Below are 22,028 nucleotides of genomic sequence, written 5' to 3' on the forward strand. Positions count from 1 at the left end.
ATTTGGCCTGAAAGGTCAATTTTTATGTTTGGTTGAATTAGGACCCCAATTCATGGTCAATTATAGCCCTATATAATATTATTGAGATGGGAAAAGGTTCAAAAAAATTAGAGCTTGTTAGAGAGACATATGAGTGAATTACGAGATCGCTTCGGAGCCCTTGGGAGCAGCCTAGGAGATTTGGCCTGAAAGGTCAATTTTTTTGATTGGGTGAATTAGGACCCCAATTCATGGTCAATAATAACCCTATATAATAATATTGAGATGGGAAAATTTTCAAAAAAATTAGAGCATGTTAGAGAGAAATATGAGTGAATAACGAGATCGCTTCGGAACCCTAGGCCGCTGCCTAGTAGATTTGGCCTGAAATGTCAATTTTTTTGTTTGGTTGAATTAGGACCCAATTCATAGTCAATAATACCCCTATATAATATTATTGAGATGGGAAAAGTTTCAAAAAAATTAGAGCTTGTTAGGGAGAAATATGAGTGAATTGCGAGATCGCTTCGGAGCCCTAGGCAGCTGCCTAGGAGATTTGGCATGAAAGGTCAATTTTTTTGTTTGGTTGAATTAGGACCCCAATTCATAGTCAATAATAGCCCTATATAATATTATTGAGATGGGAAAAGGTTCAGAAAAATTAGAGCTTGTTAGAGAGAAATATGAGTGAATTACGAAATCGCTTCGGAGCCCTAGGCAGCAGCCTAGGAGATTTGGCCTGAAATGTCAATTTTTTAGTTTGGCTGAATTAGGACCCCAATTCATGGTAAGTAATTGCCCTATATAATATTATTGAGATGGGAAAAGGTTCAAAAAAATTAGAGCTTTTTAGGGAGAAATATGAGTGAATTACGAGATCGCTTCGGAGCCATAGGCAGCTGCCTAGGAGATTTGGCCTGAAAGGTCAATTTTTATGTTTGGTTGAATTAGGACCCCAATTCATGGTCAATTATAGCCATATATAATATTATTGAGATGGGAAAAGGTTCAAAAAAATTAGAGCTTGTTAGAGAGACATATGAGTGTATTACAAGATTGCTTCGGTGCCCTAGGCAGCGACCTAGGAGATTTGGCCTGAAAGGTCAATTTTTTAGTTTGGTTGAATTAGGATAGCAATTCATGGTAAATAATAGCCCTATATAATATTATTGAGATGGGAAAAGTTGCAAAAAAATTAGAGCTTGTTAGGGAGAAATATGAGTGAATTACGAGATCGCTTCGTAGCTCCAGACAGCTGCCTAGGGATTTGGCCTGAAAGGTCAATTTTTTTTTTGGTTGAATTAGGACCCCAATTCATGGTCAATAATAGCCCTATATAATATTATTGAGATGGGAAAAGGTTCTGAAAAATTAGAGCTTGTTAGAGAGATATATCAGTGAATTACGAAATCGCTTCGGAGCCCTAGGCAGCTGCCTAGGAGATTTGGCCTGAAAGGGCAATTTTTATGTTTGGTTGAATTAGGACCCCAATTCATGGTCAATTATATCCCTATATAATATTATTGAGATGGGAAAAGGTTCAAAAAAATTAGAGCTTGTTAGAGAGACATATGAGTGAATTACATGATCGCTTCGGAGCCCTAGGCAGCGGCCTAGGAGATTTGGCCTGAAAGGTCAATTTTTTAGTTTGGTTGAATTAGGACACCAATTCATGGTAAATAACAGCCCTATATAATATTATTGAGATGTGAAAAGTTTCAAAAAAATTAGAGCTTGTTCGGGAGAAATATGAGTGAATTACGAGATCGCTCCGTAGCCCTAGGCAGCTGCCTAGGGATTTGGCCCGAAAGGTCAATTTTTTTTTTGGTTGAATTAGGACCCCAATTCCTGGTCAATAATAGCCCTATATAATATTATTGAGATGGGAAAAGGTTCTGAAAAAATTAGAGCTTGTTAGAGAGATATATCAGTGAATTACGAAATCGCTTCGGAGCCCTAGGCTGCTGCCTAGGAGATTTGGCCTGAAAGGTCAATTTTTTTGTTTGGTTGAATTAGGACCCAATTCATTGTCAATAATACCCATATATAATATTATTGAGATGGGAAAAGTTTCAAAAAAATTTGATCTTGTTAGAGAAACATATGAGTGAATTGCGAGATCGCTTCGTAGCCCTAGGCAGCTGTCTAGGAGATTTGGCATGAAAGGTCAATTTTTTTGTTTGGTTGAATTAGGATCCCAATTTATGGTCAATAATAGCCCTATGTAATATTATTGAGATGGGAAAAGGTTCAGAAAAATTAGATCTTGTTAGAGAGAAATATGAGTGAATTACGAAATCTCTTCGGAGCCCTAGGCTGCTGCCTAGGAGATTTGGCCTGAATGGTCAATATTTTAGTTTGGATGAATTAGGACCCCCAATTCATAGTCAATAATAGCCCTATATAATATTATTGAGATGGAAAAAGGTTCAGAAAAATTAGAGCATGTTAGAGAGAAATATGAGTGAATTACGAAATCGCTTCGGAGCCCTAGGCAGCAGCCTAGGAGATTTGGCCTGAAAGGTCAATTTTTTTGTTTGGCTGAATTAGGACCCCAATTCATAGTCAATAATAGCCCTATATAATATTATTGAGATGGGAAAAGTTTCAAACAAATTTGAGCTTGTTAGAGAGATATATGAGTGAATTACGAAATCGCTTCGGAGCCCTAGGCAGCTGCCTAAGAGATTTGGCCTGAGAGGACAATTTTTTTGTTTGGTTGAATTAGGACCCCGATTCATGGTCAATAATAGCCCTATATAATATTATTGAGAAGGGAAAAGGTTCAAAAAAATTAGAGCTTGTTAGGGAGAAATATGAGTGAATTACGAGATCTCTTTGGGGCCCTAGGCAACTGCCTAGGAGATTTGGCCTGAAAGGTCAATTTTTTTGTTTGGTTAAATTAGGACCCCAATTCTTGGTCAGTAATAGCCCTATATAATATTATTGAGATGGGAAAAGGTTCAGAAAAATTAGATCTTGTTAGAGAGAAATATGAGTGAATTACGAAATCACTTCGGAGCCCTAGGCTGCTGCCTAGGAGATTTGGCCTGAAAGGTCAATATTTTTGTTTGGATGAATTAGGACCCCCAATTCATAGTCAATAATAGCCCTATATAATATTATTGAGATGGGAAAAGGTTCAGAAAAATTAGAGCTTGTTAGAGAGAAATATGAGTGAATTACGAAATCGTTTCGGAGCCCTAGGCAGCAGCCTAGGAGATTTGGCCTGAAAGGTCAATTTTTTTGTTTGGTTGAATTAGGACCCCAATTCATAGTCAATAATAGCCCTATATAATATTATTGAGATGGGAAAAGTTTCAAAAAAATTTGAGCTTGTTAGAGAGAAATATGAGTGAATTACGAAATCGCTTCGGAGCCCTAGGCAGCTGCCTAAGAGATTTGGCCTGAAAGGTCAATTTTTTTGTTTGGTTGAATTAGGACCCCGATTCATGGTCAATAATAGCCCTATATAATATAATTGAGAAGGGAAAAGGTTCAAAAATATTAGAGCTTGTTAGGGAGAAATATGAGTGAATTGTGAGATCGCTTCGGAGCCCTATTCAGCTGCCTAGGAGATTTGGCATGAAAAGTCAATTTTTTTGTTTGGTTGAATTAGGATCCCAATTTATGGTCAATAATAGCCCTATATAATATTATTGAGATGGGAAAAGGTTCAAAAAAATTAGAGCTTGTTAGAGAGAAATATGAGTGAATTACGAAATCACTACGGAGCCCTAAGCAGCTGCCAAGGAGATTTGGCCTGAATGGTCAATTTTTTAGTTTGGTTGAATTAGGACCCCAATTCATGATAAATAATAGCCCTATATAATATTATTGAGATGGGAAAAGATTCAAAAAAATTATAGATTGTTAGGGAGAAATATGAGTGAATTACGAGATCGCTTCGTAGCCCTAGGCAGCTGCCTAGGAGATTTGGCCTGAAAGGTCAATTTTTATGTTTGGTTGAATTAGGACCCCAATTCATGGTCAATTATAGCCCTATATAATAATATTGAGATGGGAAAAGGTTCAAAAAAATTAGAGCTTGTTAGAGAGACATATGAGTGAATTACGAGATCGCTTCGGAGCCCTTGGGGGCGGCCTAGGAGATTTGGCCTGAAAGGTCAATTTTTTTGATTGGGTGAATTAGGACCCCAATTCATGGTCAATAATAGCCCTATATAATAATATTGAGATGGGAAAATTTTCAACAAAATTAGAGCATGTTAGAGAGAAATATGAGTGAATAACGAGATCGCTTCGAAACCCTAGGACGCTGCCTAGTAGATTTCGCCTGAAATGTCAATTTTTTTGTTTGGTTGAATTAGGACCCAATTCATAGTCAATAATACCCCTATATAATATTATTGAGATGGGAAAAGTTTCAAAAAAATTAGAGCTTGTTAGGGAGAAATATGAGTGAATTACGAGATCGCTTCGTAGCCCTAGGCAGCTGCCTAGGAGATTTGGCATGAAAGGACAATTTTTTTGTATGGTTGAATTAGAATCCCAATTTATGGTCTATAATAGCCCTATATAATATTATTGAGATGGGAAAAGGTTCAAAAAAATTAGAGCTTGTTAGAGTGAAATATGAGTGAATTACGAGATCGCTTCGGAGCCCTAGGCAGCTGCCTAGGACATTTGGCCTGAAAGGTCAATTTTTTAGTTTGGTTGAATTAGGACAGAAATTCATGGTAAATAATAGCCCTATATAATATTATTGAGATGGGAAAAGTTTCAAAAAAATTAGAGCTTGTTAGGGAGAAATATGATTGAATTACGAGATCGCTTCGTAGCCCTAGGCAGCAGCCTAGGGATTTGGCCTAAAAGGTCAATTTTTTTTTGGTTGAATTAGGACCCCAATTCATGGTCAATAATAGCCCTATATAATATTATTGAGATGGGAAAAGGTTCTAAAAAATTAGAGCTTGTTAGAGAGATATATCAGTGAATTACGAAATCGCTTCGGAGCCCTAGGGAGATGCCTAGGAGATTTGGCCTGAAAGGTCAATTTTTATGTTTGGTTGAATTAGGACCCCAATTCATGGTTAATTATAGCCCTATATAATATTATTGAAATGGGAAAAGGTTCAAAAAAATTAGAGCTTGTTAGAGAGACATATGAGTGAATTACGAGATCGCTTCGGAGCCCTAGGCAGCGGCCTAGGAGATTTGGCCTGAAAGGTCAATTTTGTTGTTTGGTTGAATTAGGACCCCAATTCATGGTCAATAATAGCCCTATATGATATTATTGTGATGGGAAAAGTTTCAAAAAAATTAGAGCTTGTTAGGGAGAAATATGAGTGAATTACGAGATCGCTTCGTAGCCCTAGGCAGCTGCCTAGGGATTTGGCCTGAAAGGTCAATTTTTTTTTTGGTTGAATTAGGACCCCAATTCATGGTCAATAATAGCCCTATATAATATTATTGAGATGGGAAAAGGTTCTGAAAAATTAGAGCTTGTTAGAGAGACATATGAGTGAATTACGAAATCGCTTCGGAGCCCTAGGCAACAGCCTAGGAGATTTGGCCTGAAAGGTCAATTTTTTTGTTTGGTTGAATTAGGACCCCAATTCATTTTCAATAATAGCCCTATATAATATTATTGAGATGGGAAAAGTTTCAAAAAATTTTGAGCTTGTTAGAGAGAAATATGAGTGAATTACGAAATCGCTTCGGAGCCCTAGGCAGCTGCCTAGGAGATTTGGCCTGAAACGTCAATTTTTTTGTGTGGTTGAATTAGGACCCCGATTCATGGTCAATAATAGCCCTATATAATATTTTTGAGATGGGAAAAGGTTCAAAAAAATTAGAGCTTATTAGGGTGAAATATGAGTGAATTGCGAGATCTCTTCGGAGCCCTAGGCAGCTGCCTAAGAGATTTGGCCTGAAAGGTCAATTTTTTTGTTTGGTTGAATTAGGACCCTGATTCAAGGTCAATAATAGCCCTATATAATATTATTGAGAAGGGAAAAGGTTAAAAAAAATTAGAGCATGTTAGGGAGAAATATGAGTGAATTGCGAGATCGCTTCGGAGCCCTAGTCAGCTTCTTAGGAGATTTGGCATGAAAAGTCAATTTTTTTGTTTGGTTGAGTTAGGATCCCAATTTATGGTCAATAATAGCCCTATATAATATTATTGAGATGGGAAAAGGTTCAAAAAAATTAGAGCTTGTTAGAGAGAAATATGAGTGAATTACGAAATCGCTTCGGAGCCCTAGGCAGCTGCCTAGGAGATTTGGCCTTAAAGGTCAATTTTTTAGTTTGGTTGAATTAGGACCCCAATTCATGGTAAATAATAGCCCTATATAATATTATTGAGATGGGAAAAGATTCAAAAAAATTAGAGCTTGTTAGGGAGAAATATGAGTGAATTACGAGATCGCTTCGTAGCCCTAGGCAGCTGCCTAGGAGATTTGCCCTAAAAGGTCAATTTTTATGTTTGGTTGAATTAGGACCCCAATTCATGGTCAATTATAGCCCTATATAATATTATTGAGATGGGAAAAGGGTCAAAAAAATTAGAGCTTGTTAGGGAGAAATATGAGTGAATTGTGAGATCGCTTCGGAGCCCTAGTCAGCTGCCTAGGAGATTTGGCATGAAAAGTCAATTTTTTTTGTTTGGTTGAATTAGGATCCCAATTTATGGTCAATAATAGCCCTATATAATATTATTGAGATGGGAAAATGTTCAAAAAAATTAGAGCTTGTTAGAGAGAAATATGAGTGAATTACGAAATCACTACGGAGCCCTAAGCAGCTGCCTAGGAGATATGGCCTGAATGGTCAATTTTTTAGTTTGGTTGAATTAGGACCCCAATTCATGATAAATAATAGCCCTATATAATATTATTGAGATGGGAAAAGATTCAAAAAAATTAGAGCTTGTTAGGGAGAAATATGAGTGAATTACGAGATCGCTTCGTAGCCCTAGGCAGCTGCCTAGGAGATTTGGCCTGAAAGGTCAATTTTTATGTTTGGTTGAATTAGGACCCCAATTCATGGTCAATTATAGCCCTATATAATATTATTGAGATGGGAAAAGGTTCAAAAAAATTAGAGCTTGTTAGAGAGACATATGAGTGAATTACGAGATCGCTTCGGAGCCCTTGGGAGCGGCCTAGGAGATTTGGCCTGAAAGGTCAATTTTTTTGATTGGGTGAATTAGGACCCCAATTCATGGTCAATAATAGCCCTATATAATAATATTGAGATGGGAAAATTTTCAACAAAATTAGAGCATGTTAGAGAGAAATATGAGTGAATAACGAGATCGCTTCGAAACCCTAGGCCGCTGCCTAGTAGATTTGGCCTGAAATGTCAATTTTTTTGTTTGGTTGAATTAGGACCCAATTCATAGTCAATAATACCCCTATATAATATTATTGAGATGGGAAAAGTTTCAAAAAAATTAGAGCTTGTTAGGGTGAAATATGAGTGAATTACGAGATCGCTTCGTAGCCCTAGGCAGCTGCCTAGGAGATTTGGCATGAAAGGACAATTTTTTTGTATGGTTGAATTAGAATCCCAATTTATGGTCAATAATAGCCCTATATAATATTATTGAGATGGGAAAAGGTTCAAAAAAATTAGAGCTTGTTAGAGAGAAATATGAGTGAATTACGAGATCGCTTCGGAGCCCTAGGCAGCTGCCTAGGACATTTGGCCTGAAAGGTCAATTTTTTAGTTTGGTTGAATTAGGACAGCAATTCATGGTAAATAATAGCCCTATATAATATTATTGAGATGGGAAAAGTTTCAAAAAAATTAGAGCTTGTTAGGGAGAAATATGATTGAATTACGAGATCGCTTCGTAGCCCTAGGCAGCAGCCTAGGGATTTGGCCTAAAAGGACAATTTTTTTTTTGGTTGAATTAGGACCCCAATTCATGGTCAATAATAGCCCTATATAATATTATTGAGATGGGAAAAGGTTCTAAAAAATTAGAGCTTGTTAGAGAGATATATCATTGAATTACGAAATCGCTTCGGAGCCCTAGGCAGATGCCTAGGAGATTTGGCCTGAAAGGTCAATTTTTATGTTTGGTTGAATTAGGACCCCAATTCATGGTTAATTATAGCCCTATATAATATTATTGAAATGGGAAAAGGTTCAAAAAAATTAGAGCTTGTTAGAGAGACATATGAGTGAATTACGAGATCGCTTCGGAGCCCTAGGCAGCGGCCTAGGAGATTTGGCCTGAAAGGTCAATTTTGTTGTTTGGTTGAATTAGGACCCCAATTCATGGTCAATAATAGCCCTATATGATATTATTGTGATGGGAAAAGTTTCAAAAAAATTAGAGCTTGTTAGGGAGAAATATGAGTGAATTACGAGATCGCTTCGTAGCCCTAGGCTGCTGCCTAGGGATTTGGCCTGAAAGGTCAATTTTTTTTTTGGTTGAATTAGGACCCCAATTCATGGTCAATAATAGCCCTATATAATATTATTGAGATGGGAAAAGGTTCTGAAAAATTAGAGCTTGTTAGAGAGACATATGAGTGAATTACGAAATCGCTTCGGAGCCCTAGGCAGCAGCCTAGGAGATTTGGCCTGAAAGGTCAATTTTTTTGTTTGGTTGAATTAGGACCCCAATTCATTTTCAATAATAGCCCTATATAATATTATTGAGATGGGAAAAGTTTCAAAAAATTTTGAGCTTGTTAGAGAGAAATATGAGTGAATTACGAAATCGCTTCGGAGCCCTAGGCAGCTGCCTAGGAGATTTGGCCTGAAACGTCAATTTTTTTGTGTGGTTGAATTAGGACCCCGATTCATGGTCAATAATAGCCCTATATAATATTTTTGAGATGGGAAAAGGTTCAAAAAAATAAGAGCTTATTAGGGTGAAATATGAGTGAATTGCGAGATCGCTTCGGAGCCCTTGGCAGCTGCCTAAGAGATTTGGCCTGAAAGGTCAATTTTTTTGTTTGGTTGAATTAGGACCCTGATTCAAGGACAATAATAGCCCTATATAATATTATTGAGAAGGGAAAAGGTTAAAAAAAATTAGAGCATGTTAGGGAGAAATATGAGTGAATTTCGAGATCGCTTCGGAGCCCTAGTCAGCTTCTTAGGAGATTTGGCATGAAAAGTCAATTTTTTTGTTTGGTTGAGTTAGGATCCCAATTTATGGTCAATAATAGCCCTATATAATATTATTGAGATGGGAAAAGGTTCAAAAAAATTAGAGCTTGTTAGAGAGAAATATGAGTGAATTACGAAATCGCTTCGGAGCCCTAGGCAGCTGCCTAGGAGATTTGGCCTTAAAGGTCAATTTTTTAGTTTGGTTGAAATAGGACCCCAACTCATGGTAAATAATAGCCCTATATAATATTATTGAGATGGGAAAAGATTCAAAAAAATTAGAGCTTGTTAGGGAGAAATATGAGTGAATTACGAGATCGCTTCGTAGCCCTAGGCAGCTGCCTAGGAGATTTGCCCTGAAAGGTCAATTTTTATGTTTGGTTGAATTAGGACCCCAATTCATGGTCAATTATAGCCCTATATAATATTATTGAGATGGGAAAAGGGTCAAAAAAATTAGAGCTTGTTAGAGAGAAATATGAGTGAATTACGAAATCTCTTCGGAGCCCTAGGCTGCTGCCTAGGAGATTTGGCCTGAAAGGTCAATTTTTTTATTTGGTTGAATTAGGACCCCAATTCATAGTCAATAATAGCCCTATATAATATTATTGAGATGGGAAAAGGTTCAGAAAAATTAGAGCTTGTTAGGGAGAAATATGAGTGAATTACGAGATCGCTTCGTAGCCCTAGGCAGCAGCCTGGGGATTTGGCTTAATAGGTCAATTTTTTTTATTGGTTGAATTAGGACCCCAATTCATGGTCAATAATAGCCCTATATAATATTATTGAGATGGGAAAAGGTTCTGAAAAATTAGAGCTTGTTAGAGAGATATATCAGTGAATTACGAAATCCCTTCGGAGCCCTAGGCTGATGCCTAGGAGATTTGGCCTGAAAGGTCAATTTTTATGTTTGGTTGAATTAGGACCCCAATTCATGGTCAATAATAGCCCTATATAATATTATTGAGAAGGGAAAAGGTTAAAAAAAATTAGAGCTTGTTAGGGAGAAATATGAGAGAATTGCGAGATTGCTTCGGAGCCCTAGTCAGCTTCTTAGGAGATTTGGCATGAAAAGTCAATTTTTTTGTTTGGTTGAGTTAGGATCCCAATTTATGGTCAATAATAGCCCTATATTATATTATTGAGATGGGAAAAGGTTCAAAAAAATTAGAGATTGTTAGAGAGAAATATGAGTGAATTACGAAATCGCTTCGGAGCCCTAGGCAGCTGCCTAGGAGATTTGGCCTTAAAGGTCAATTTTTTAGTTTGGTTGAATTAGGACCCCAATTCATGGTAAATAATAGCCCTATATAATATTATTGAGATGGGAAAAGATTCAAAAAAATTAGAGCATGTTAGGGAGAAATATGAGTGAATTACGAGATCGCTTCGTAGCCCTAGGCAGCTGCCTAGGAGATTTGCCCTGAAAGGTCAATTTTTATGTTTGGTTGAATTAGGACCCCAATTCATGGTCAATTATAGCCCTATATAATATTATTGAGATGGGAAAAGGGTCAAAAAAATTAGAGCTTGTTAGAGAGACATATGAGTGAATTACCAGATCGCTTCGGAGCCCTAGGCAGCAGCCTGGGGATTTGGCTTAAAAGGTCAATTTTTTTTATTGGTTGAATTAGGACCCCAATTCATGGTCAATAATAGCCCTATATAATATTATTGAGATGGGAAAAGGTTCTGAAAAATTAGAGCTTGTTAGAGAGATATATCAGTGAATTACGAAATCCCTTCGGAGCCCTAGGCTGATGCCTAGGAGATTTGGCCTGAAAGGTCAATTTTTATGTTTGGTTGAATTAGGACCCCAATTCATGGTCAATAATAGCCCTATATAATATTATTGAGAAGGGAAAAGGTTAAAAAAAATTAGAGCTTGTTAGGGAGAAATATGAGAGAATTGCGAGATTGCTTCGGAGCCCTAGTCAGCTTCTTAGGAGATTTGGCATGAAAAGTCAATTTTTTTGTTTGGTTGAGTTAGGATCCCAATTTATGGTCAATAATAGCCCTATATAATATTATTGAGATGGGAAAAGGTTCAAAAAAATTAGAGCTTGTTAGAGAGAAATATGAGTGAATTACGAAATCGCTTCGGAGCCCTAGGCAGCTGCCTAGGAGATTTGGCCTTAAAGGTCAATTTTTTAGTTTGGTTGAATTAGGACCCCAATTCATGGTAAATAATAGCCCTATATAATATTATTGAGATGGGAAAAGATTCAAAAAAATTAGAGCATGTTAGGGAGAAATATGAGTGAATTACGAGATCGCTTCGTAGCCCTAGGCAGCTGCCTAGGAGATTTGCCCTGAAAGGTCAATTTTTATGTTTGGTTGAATTAGGACCCCAATTCATGGTCAATTATAGCTCTATATAATATTATTGAGATGGGAAAAGGGTCAAAAAAATTAGAGCTTGTTAGAGAGACATATGAGTGAATTACCAGATCGCTTCGGAGCCCTAGGCAGCGGCCTAGGAGATTTGGCCTGAAAGGTCAATTTTTTAGTTTGGTTGAATTAGGACAGCAATTCATGGTAAATAATAGCCCTATATAATATTATTGAGATGGGAAAAGTTTCAAAAAAATTAGAGCTTGTTAGGGAGAAATATGAGTGAATTACGAGATCGCTTCGTAGCCCTAGGCAGCAGCCTAGGGATTTGGCCTAAAAGGTCAATTTTTTTTTTGGTTGAATTAGGACCCCAATTCATGGTCAATAATAGCCCTATATAATATTATTGAGATGGGAAAAGGTTCTGAAAAATTAGAGCTTGTTAGAGAGATATATCAGTGAATTACGAAATCGCTTCGGAGCCCTAGGCTGATGCCTAGGAGATTTGGCCTGAAAGGTCAATTTTTATGTTTGGTTGAATTAGGACCCCAATTCATGGTTAATTATAGCCCTATATAATATTATTGAGATGGGAGAAGGTTCAAAAAAATTAGAGGTTGTTAGAGAGAAATATGAGTGAATTACGAGATCGCTTCGTAGCCCTAGGCAGCGGCCTAGGAGATTTGGCCTGAAAGGTCAATTTTTATGTTTGGTTGAATTAGGACCCCAATTCATGGTCAATAATAACCCTATAAAATATTATTGAGATGGGAAAAGTTTCAAAAAAATTAGAGCTTGTTAGGGAGAAATATGAGTGAATTACGAGATCGCTTCGTAGCCCTAGGCAGCTGCCTAGGGATTTGGCCTGAAAGGTCAATTTTTTTTTTGGTTGAATTAGGACCCCAATTCATGGTCAATAATAGCCCTATATAATATTATTGAGATTGGAAAAGGTTCTGAAAAATTAGAGTTTGTTAGAGAGATATATCAGTGAATTACGAAATCGCTTCGGAGCCCTTGGGAGCGGCCTAGGAGATTTGGCCTGAAAGGTCAATCTTTATGTTTGGTTGAATTAGGACACCAATTCATGATCAATAATAGCCCTATATAATATTATTGAGAAGGGAAAAGGTTCAAAAAAATTAGAGCTTGTTAGAGAGAAATATGAGTGAATTACGAGATCGCTTCGGAGCCCTAGGCAGCTGCCTAGGAGATTTGGCCTGAAAGGTCAATTTTTTTGTTTGGTTCAATTAGGACCCCAATTCTTGGTCAATAATAGCCCTATATAATATTATTGAGATGGGAAAAGGTTCAGAAAAATTAGAGCTTGTTAGAGAGAAATATGAGTGAATTACGAAATCTCTTCGGAGCCCTAGGCTGATGCCTAGGAGATTTGGCCTAAAAGGTCAATTTTTATGTTTGGTTGAATTAGGACCCCAATTCATGGTTAATTATAGCCCTATATAATATTATTGAGATGGGAAAAGGTTCAAAAAAATTAGAGCTTGTTAGAGAGAAATATGAGTGAATTACGAAATCGCTTCGGAGCCCTAGGCAGCTGCCTAGGAGATTTGGCCTGAAACATCAATTTTTTTTTTTGGTTGAATTAGGACCCCGATTCATGGTCAATAATAGCCCTATATAATATTTTTGAGATGGGAAAAGTTTCAAAAAAATTAGAGCTTATTAGGGTGAAATATGAGTGAATTGCGAGATCGCTTCGGAGCCCTAGGCAGCTGCCTAAGAGATTTGGCCTGAAAGGTCAATTTTTTTGTTTGGTTGAATTAGGACCCCGATTCATGGTCAATAATAGCGCTATATAATATTATTGAGAAGGGAAAAGGTTAAAAAAAATTAGAGCTTGTTAGGGAGAAATATGAGTGAATTGCGAGATCGCTTCGGAGCCCTTGGGAGCGGCCTAGGAGATTTGGCCTGAAAGGTCAATCTTTATGTTTGGTTGAATTAGGACCCCAATTCATGATCAATAATAGCCCTATATAATATTATTGAGAAGGGAAAAGGTTCAAAAAAATTAGAGCTTGTTAGAGAGAAATATGAGTGAATTACGAGATCGCTGCGGAGCCCTAGGCAGCTGCCTAGGAGATTTGGCCTGAAAGGTCAATTTTTTTGTTTGGTTAAATTAGGACCCCAATTCTTGGTCAATAATATCCCTATATAATATTATTGAGATGGGAAAAGGTTCAGAAAAATTAGAGCTTGTTAAAGAGAAATATGAGTGAATTACGAAATCTCTTCGGAGCCCTAGGCTGCTGCCTAGGAGATTTGGCCTGAAAGGTCAATTTTTTTATTTGGTTGAATTAGGACCCCAATTCATAGTCAATAATTGCCCTATATAATATTATTGAGATGGGAAAAGGTTCAGAAAAATTAGAGCTTGTTAGAGAGAAATATGAGAGAATTACGAAATCGCTTCGGAGCCCTAGGCAGCAGCCTAGGAGATTTGGCCTGAAAGGTCAATTTTTTTGTTTGGTTGAATTAGGACCCCAATTCATAGTCAATAATAGCCCTATATAATATTATTGAGATGGGAAAAGTTTCAAAAAATTTGAGCTTGTTAGAGAGAAATATGAGTGAATTACGAAATCGCTTCGGAGCCCTAAGCTGCTGCCTAGGAGATTTGGCCTGAAACGTCAATTTTTTTGTTTGGTTGAATTAGGACCCCGATTCATGGTCAATAATAGCCCTATATAATATTTTTTAGATGGGAAAAGTTTCAAAAAAATTAGAGCTTATAAGGGTGAAATATGAGTGAATTGCGAGATCGCTTCGGAGCCCTAGGCAGCCGCCTAAGAGATTTGGCCTGAAAGGTCAATTTTTTTGTTTGGTTGAATTAGGACCCCGATTCATGGTCAATAATAGCCCTATATAATATTATTGAGAAGGGAAAAGATTAAAAAAAATTAGAGCTTGTTAGGGAGAAATATGAGTGAATTGCGAGATCGCTTCGGAGCCCTAGTCAGCTTCTTAGGAGATTTGGGATGAAAAGTCAATTTTTTTGTTTGGTTGAGTTAGGATCCCAATTTATGGTCAATAATAGCCCTATATAATATTATTGAGATGGGAAAAGGTTCATAAAAATTAGAGCTTGTTAGAGAGAAATATGAGTGAATTACGAAATCGCTTCGGAGCCCTAGGCAGCTGCCTAGGAGATTTGGCCTGAAAGGTCAATTTTTATGTTTGGTTGAATTAGGACCCCAATTCATGGTTAATTATAGCCCTATATAATATTATTGAGATGGGAATAGGTTCAGAAAAATTAGAGCTTGTTAGAGAGAAATATGAGTGAATTACGAAATCGCTTCGGAGCCGTAGGCAGCAGCCTAGGAGATTTGGCCTGAAAGGTCAATTTTTTTGTTTGGTTGAATTAAGACCCCAATTCATAGTCAATAATAGCCCTATATAATATTATTGAGATGGGAAAAGTTTCAAAAAAATTTGAGCTTGTTAGAGAGAAATATGAGTGAATTACGAAATCGCTTCGGAGCCCTAGGCAGCTGCCTAGGAGATTTGGCCTGAAATGTCAATTTTTTTGTTTGGTTGAATTAGGACCCCGATTCATGGTCAATAATAGCCCTATATAATATTTTTGAGATGGGAAAAGGTTCAAAAAAATTAGAGCTTCTTAGGGTGAAATATGAGTGAATTGCGAGATCGCTTCGGAGCCCTAGGCAGCTGCCTAGGAGATTTGGCCCGAAAGGTCAATTTTTTTGTTTGGTTGAATTAGGACCCTGATTCATGGTCAATAATAGCCCTATATAATATTATTGAGAAGGGAAAAGGTTAAAAAAAATTAGAGCTTGTTAGGGAGAAATATGAGTGAATTGCGAGATCGCTTCGGAGCCCTAGTCAGCTTCTTAGGAGATTTGGCATGAAAAGTCAATTTTTTTGTTTGGTTGAGTTAGGATCCCAATTTATGGTCAATAATAGCCCTATATAATATTATTGAGATGGGAAAAGTTTCAAAAAAATTAGAGCTTTTTAGAGTGAAATATGAGTGAATTACGAAATCGCTTCGGAGCCCTAGGCAGCTGCCTAGGAGATTTGGCCTTAATGGTCAATTTTTTAGTTTGGTTGAATTAGGACCCCAATTCATGGTAAATAATAGCCCTATATAATATTATTGAGATGGGAAAAGATTCAAAAAAATTAGAGCTTGTTAGAGAGAAATATGAGTGAATTACGAGATCGCTTCGTAGCCCTAGGCAATTGCCTAGGAGATTTGCCCTGAAAGGTCAATTTTTATGTTTGGTTGAATTAGGACCCCAATTCATGGTCAATTATAGCCCTATATAATATTATTGAGATGGGAAAAGGTTCAGAAAAATTAGAGCTTGTTAGAGAGAAATATGAGTGAATTGCGAGATCGCTTCGGAGCCCTAGTCAGCTTCTTAGGAGATTTGGCATGAAAAGTCAATTTTTTTGTTTGGTTGAGTTAGGATCCCAATTTATGGTCAATAATAGCCCTATATAATATTATTGAGATGGGAAAAGTTTCAAAAAAATTAGAGCTTTTTAGAGTGAAATATGAGTGAATTACGAAATCGCTTCGGAGCCCTAGGCAGCAGCCTAGGGATTTGGCCTAAAAGGACAAATTTTTTTGTTTGGTTGAATTAGGACCCCGATTCATGGTCAATAATAGCCCTATATAATATTTTTGAGATGGGAAAAGTTTCAAAAAAATTAGAGCTTGTTAGAGAGACATATGAGTGAATTGCGAGATCGCTTCGGAGCCCTAGGCAGCTGCCTAAGAGATTTCGCCTGAAAGTTCAATTTTTTTGTTTTGTTGAATTAGGACCCCGATTCATGGTCAATAATAGCCCTATATAATATTATTGAGAAGGGAAAAGGTTAAAAAAAATTAGAGCTTGTTAGGGAGAAATATGAGTGAATTGCGAGATCGCTTCGGAGCCCTAGTCAGCTTCTTAGGAGATTTGGCATGAAAAGTCAATTTTTTTGTTTGGTTGAGTTAGGATCCCAATTTATGGTCAATAATAGCCCTATATAATATTATTGAGATGGGAAAAGTTTCAAAAAAATTAGAGCTTTTTAGAGTGAAATATGAGTGAATTACGAAATCGCTTCGGAGCCCTAGGCAGCTGCCTAGGAGATTTGGCCTTAATGGTCAATTTTTTAGTTTGGTTGAATTAGGACCCCAATTCATGGTAAATAATAGCCCTATATAATATTATTGAGATGGGAAAAGATTCAAAAAAATTAGAGCTTGTTAGAGAGAAATATGAGGGAATTACGAGATCGCTACGTAGCCCTAGGCAATTGCCTAGGAGATTTGCCCTGAAAGGTCAATTTTTATGTTTGGTTGAATTAGGACCCCAATTCATGGTCAATTATAGCCCTATATAATATTATTGAGATGGGAAAAGGTTCAGAAAAATTAGAGCTTGTTAGAGAGAAATATGAGTGAATTACGAAATCTCTTCGGAGCCCTAGGCTGCTGCCTAGGAGATTTCGCCTGAAAGGTCAATTTTTTAGTTTGGTAGAATTAGGACAGAAATTCATGGTAAATAATAGCCCTATATAATAACATTGAGATGGGAAAAGTTTCAAAAAAATTAGAGCTTGTTAGGGAGAAATATGAGTGAATTACGAGATCGCTTCGTAGCCCTAGGCAGCAGCCTAGGGATTTGGCCTAAAAGGACAATTTTTTTTTTTGGTTGAATTAGGACCCCAATTCATGGTCAATAATAGCCCTATATAATATTATTGAGATGGGAAAAGGTTCTTAAAAATTAGAGCTTGTTAGAGAGATAAATCAGTGAATTACGAAATCGCTCCGAAGCCCTAGGCAGATGCCTAGGAGATTTGGCCTGAAAGGTCAATTTTTATGATTGGTTGAATTAGGACCCCAATTCATGGTCAATTATAGCCCTATATAATATTATTGAGATGGGAAAAGGGTCAAAAAAATTAGAGCTTGTTAGAGAGACATATGAGTGAATTACAAGATCGCTTCGGAGCCCTAGGCAGCGGCCTAGGAGATTTGGCCTGAAAGGTCAATTTTTTAGTTTGGTTGAATTAGGACAGCAATTCATGGTAAATAATAGCCCTATATAATAACATTGAGATGGGAAAAGTTTCAAAAAAATTAGAGCTTGTTAGGGAGAAATATGAGTGAATTACGAGATCGCTTCGTAGCCCTAGGCAGCAGCCTAGGGATTTGGCCTAAAAGGTCAATTTTTTTTTTTGGTTGAATTAGGACCCCAATTCATGGTCAATAATAGCGCTATAAAATATTATTGAGATGGGAAAAGGTTCTGAAAAATTAGAGCTTGTTAGAGAGATATATCAGTGAATTACGAAATCGCTTCGGAGCCCTAGGCAGATGCCTAGGAGATTTGGCCTGAATGGTCAATTTTTATGTTTGGTTGAATTAGGACCCCAATTCATGGTTAATTATAGCCCTATATAATATTATTGAGATGGGAAAAGGTTCAAAAAAATTAGAGCGTGTTAGAGAGACATATGAGTGAATTACAAAATCGCTTCGGAGCCCTAGGCAGCGGCCTAGGAGATTTGGCCTGAAAGGTCAATTTTTATGTTTGGTTGAATTAGGACCCCAATTCATGGTCAATAATAGCCCTATATAATATTATTGAGATAGGAAAAGTTTCAAAAAAATTAGAGCTTGTTAGGGAGAAATATGAGTGAATTACGAGATCGCTTCGTAGCCTTAGGCAGCTGCCTAGGGATTTGGCCTGAAAGGTCAATTTTATTTTTTAGTTGAATTAGGACCCCAATTCATGGTCTATAATAGCCCTATATAATATTTTTGAGATGGGAAAAGGTTCAAAAAAATTAGAGCTTATTAGGGTGAAATATGAGTGAATTGCGAGATCGCTTCGGAGCCCTAGGCAGCTGCCTAAGAGGTTTGGCCTGAAAGTTCAATTTTTTTGTTTGGTTAATTAGGACCCCGATTCATGGTCAATAATAGCCCTATATAATATTATTGAGAAGGGAAAAGGTTAAAAAAAATTAGAGCTTGTTAGGGAGAAATATGAGTGAATTGCGAGATCGATTCGGAGCCCTAGTCAGCTTCTTAGGAGATTTGGCATGAAAAGTCAATTTTTTTGTTTGGTTGAGTTAGGATCCCAATTTATGGTCAATAATCGCCCTATATAATATTATTGATATGGGAAAAGGTTCAAAAAAATTAGAGCTTGTTAGAGTGAAATATGAGTGAATTACGAAATCGCTACGGAGCCCTAGGCAGCTGCCTAGGAGATTTGGCCTTAAAGGTCCATTTTTTAGTTTGGTTGAATTAGGACCCCAATTCATGGTAAATAATAGCCCTATATAATATTATTGAGATGGGAAAAGTTTCAAAAAAATTAGAGCTTGTTCGAGAGAAATATGAGTGAATTACGAGATCGCTTCGTAGCCCTAGGCAGCTGCCTAGGAGATTTGCCCTGAAAGGTCAATTTTTATGTTTGGTTGAATTAGGACCCCAATTCATGGTCAATTATAGCCCTATATAATATTATTGAGATGGGAAAAGGGTCAAAAAAATTAGAGCTTGTTAGAGAGACATATGAGTGAATTACAAGATCGCTTCGAAGCCCTAGGCAGCGGCCTAGGAGATTTGGCCTGAAAGGTCAATTTTTTAGTTTGGTTGAATTAGGACAGCAATTCATGGTAAATAATGGCCCTATATAATAACATTGAGATGGGAATAGTTTCAAAAAAATTAGAGCTTGTTAGGGAGAAATATGAGTGAATTACGAGATCGCTTCGTAGCCCTAGGCAGCAGCCTAGGGATTTGGCCTAAAAGGTCAATTTTTTTTTTGGTTGAATTCGGACCCCAATTCATGGTCAATATTAGCCCTATATAATATTATTGAGATGGGAAAAGGTTCTGAAAAATTAGAGCTTGTTAGAGAGATATATCAGTGAATTACGAAATCGCTTCGGAGCCCTAGGCAGATGCCTAGGAGATTTGGCCTGAAAGGTCAATTTTTATGTTTGGTTGAATTAGGACCCCAATTCATGGTTAATTATAGCCCTATATAATATTATTGAGATGGGAAAAGGTTCGAAAAAATTAGAGCTTGTTAGAGAGACATATGAGTGAATTACAAGATCGCTTCGGAGCCCTAGGCAGCGGCCTAGGAGATTTGGCCTGAAAGGTCAATTTTTATGTTTGGTTGAATTAGGACCCCAATTCATGGTCAATAATAGCCCTATATAATATTATTGAAATGGGAAAAGTTTCAAAAAAATTAGAGCCTTTTAGGGAGAAATATGAGTGAATTACGAGATCGCTTCGTAGCCCTAGGCAGCTGCCTAGGGATTTGGCCTGAAAGGTCAATTTTTTTTTTGGTTGAATTAGGACCCAAATTCATGCTCAATAATTGCCCTATATAATATTATTGAGATTGGAAAAGGTTCTGAAAAATTAGAGCTTGTTAGAGAGATATATAAGTGAATTACGAAATCGCTTCGTAGCCCTAGGCTGCTGCCTAGGAGATTTGGCCTGAAAGGTCAATTTTTTTGTTTGGTTGAATTAGGATCCCAATTTATGGTCAATAATAGCACTATATAATATTATTGAGATGGGAAAAGGTTCAAAAAAATTAGAGCTTGTTAAAGAGAAATATGAGTGAATTACGAGATCGCTTCGGAGCCCTAGGCAGCTGCCTAGGAGATTTGCCCTGAAAGGTCAATTTTTATGTTTGGTTAAATTAGGACCCCAATTCTTGGTCAATAATAGCCCTATATAATATTATTGAGATGGGAAAAGGTTCAGAAAAATTAGAGCTTGTTAGAGAGAAATATGAGTGAATTACGAAATCTCTTCGGAGCCCTAGGCTGCTGCCTAGGAGATTTGGCTTGAAAGGTCAATTTTTTTATTTGGTTGAATTAGGACCCCAATTCATAGTCAATAATAGCCCTATATAATATTATTGAGATGGGAAAAGGTTCAGAAAAATTAGAGCTTGTTAGAGAGAAATATGAGTGAATTACGAAATCGCTTCGGAGCCCTAGGCAGCAGCCTAGGAGATTTGGCCTGAAAGGTCAATTTTTTTGGTTGGTTGAATTAGGACCCCAATTCATAGTCAATAATAGCCCTATATAATATTATTGAGATGGGAAAAGTTTCAAAAAAATTTGAGCTTGTTAGAGAGAAATATGAGTGAATTACGAAATCGCTTCGGAGCCCTAGGCAGCTGCCTAGGAGATTTGGCCTGAAACGTCAATTTTTTTGTTTGGTTGAATTAGGACCCCGATTCATGGTAAATAATAGCCCTATATAATATTTTTGAGATGGGAAAAGGTTCAAAAAAATTAGAGCTTATTAGGGTGAAATATGAGTGAATTGCGAGATCGCTTCGGAGCCATAGGCTGCTGCCTAGGAGATTTGGCATGAAAGGACAATTTTTTTGTATGGTTGAATTAGGATCCCAATTTATGGTCAATAATAGCCCTATATAATATTATTGAGTTGGGAAAAGGTTCAAAAAAATTAGAGCTTGTTAGAGAGAAATATGAGTGAATTACGAGATCGCTTCGGAGCCCTAGGCAGCTGCCTAGGAGATTTGGCCTGAAAGGTCAATTTTTTTGTTTGGTTAAATTAGGACCCCAATTCTTGGTCAATAATAGCCCTATATAATATTATTGAGATGGGAAAAGGTTCAGAAAAATTAGATCTTGTTAGAGAGAAATATGAGTGAATTACGAAATCTCTTCGGAGCCCTAGGCAGCTGTCTAGGAGATTTGGCCAGAAAGGTCAATTTTTTTATTTGGTTGAATTAGGACCCCAATTCATAGTCAATAATAGCCCTATATAATGTAATTGAGATGGGAAAAGGTTCAGAAAAATTAGAGCTTGTTAGAGAGAAATATGAGTGAATTACGAAATCGCTTCGGAGCCCTAGGCAGCTGCCTAGGAGATTTGGCCTGAAACGTCAATTTTTTTGTTTGGTTGAATTAGGACCCCGATTCATGGTCAATAATAGCCCTATATAATATTTTTGAGATGGGAAAAGGTTCAAAAAAATTAGAGCTTCTTAGGGTGAAATATGAGTGAATTGCGAGATCGCTTCGGAGCCCTAGGCAGCTGCCTAGGAGATTTGGCCCGAAAGGTCAATTTTTTTGTTTGGTTGAATTAGGACCCTGATTCATGGTCAATAATAGCCCTATATAATATTATTGAGAAGGGAAAAGGTTAAAAAAAATTAGAGCTTGTTAGGGAGAAATATGAGTGAATTGCGAGATCGCTTCGGAGCCCTAGTCAGCTTCTTAGGAGATTTGGCATGAAAAGTCAATTTTTTTGTTTGGTTGAGTTAGGATCCCAATTTATGGTCAATAATAGCCCTATATAATATTATTGAGATGGGAAAAGTTTCAAAAAAATTAGAGCTTTTTAGAGTGAAATATGAGTGAATTACGAAATCGCTTCGGAGCCCTAGGCAGCTGCCTAGGAGATTTGGCCTTAATGGTCAATTTTTTAGTTTGGTTGAATTAGGACCCCAATTCATGGTAAATAATAGCCCTATATAATATTATTGAGATGGGAAAAGATTCAAAAAAATTAGAGCTTGTTAGAGAGAAATATGAGTGAATTACGAGATCGCTTCGTAGCCCTA

Source organism: Humulus lupulus, chromosome 5, assembly GCF_963169125.1.
Source record: "Humulus lupulus chromosome 5, drHumLupu1.1, whole genome shotgun sequence".
Taxonomy (NCBI): Eukaryota; Viridiplantae; Streptophyta; class Magnoliopsida; order Rosales; family Cannabaceae; genus Humulus; species Humulus lupulus.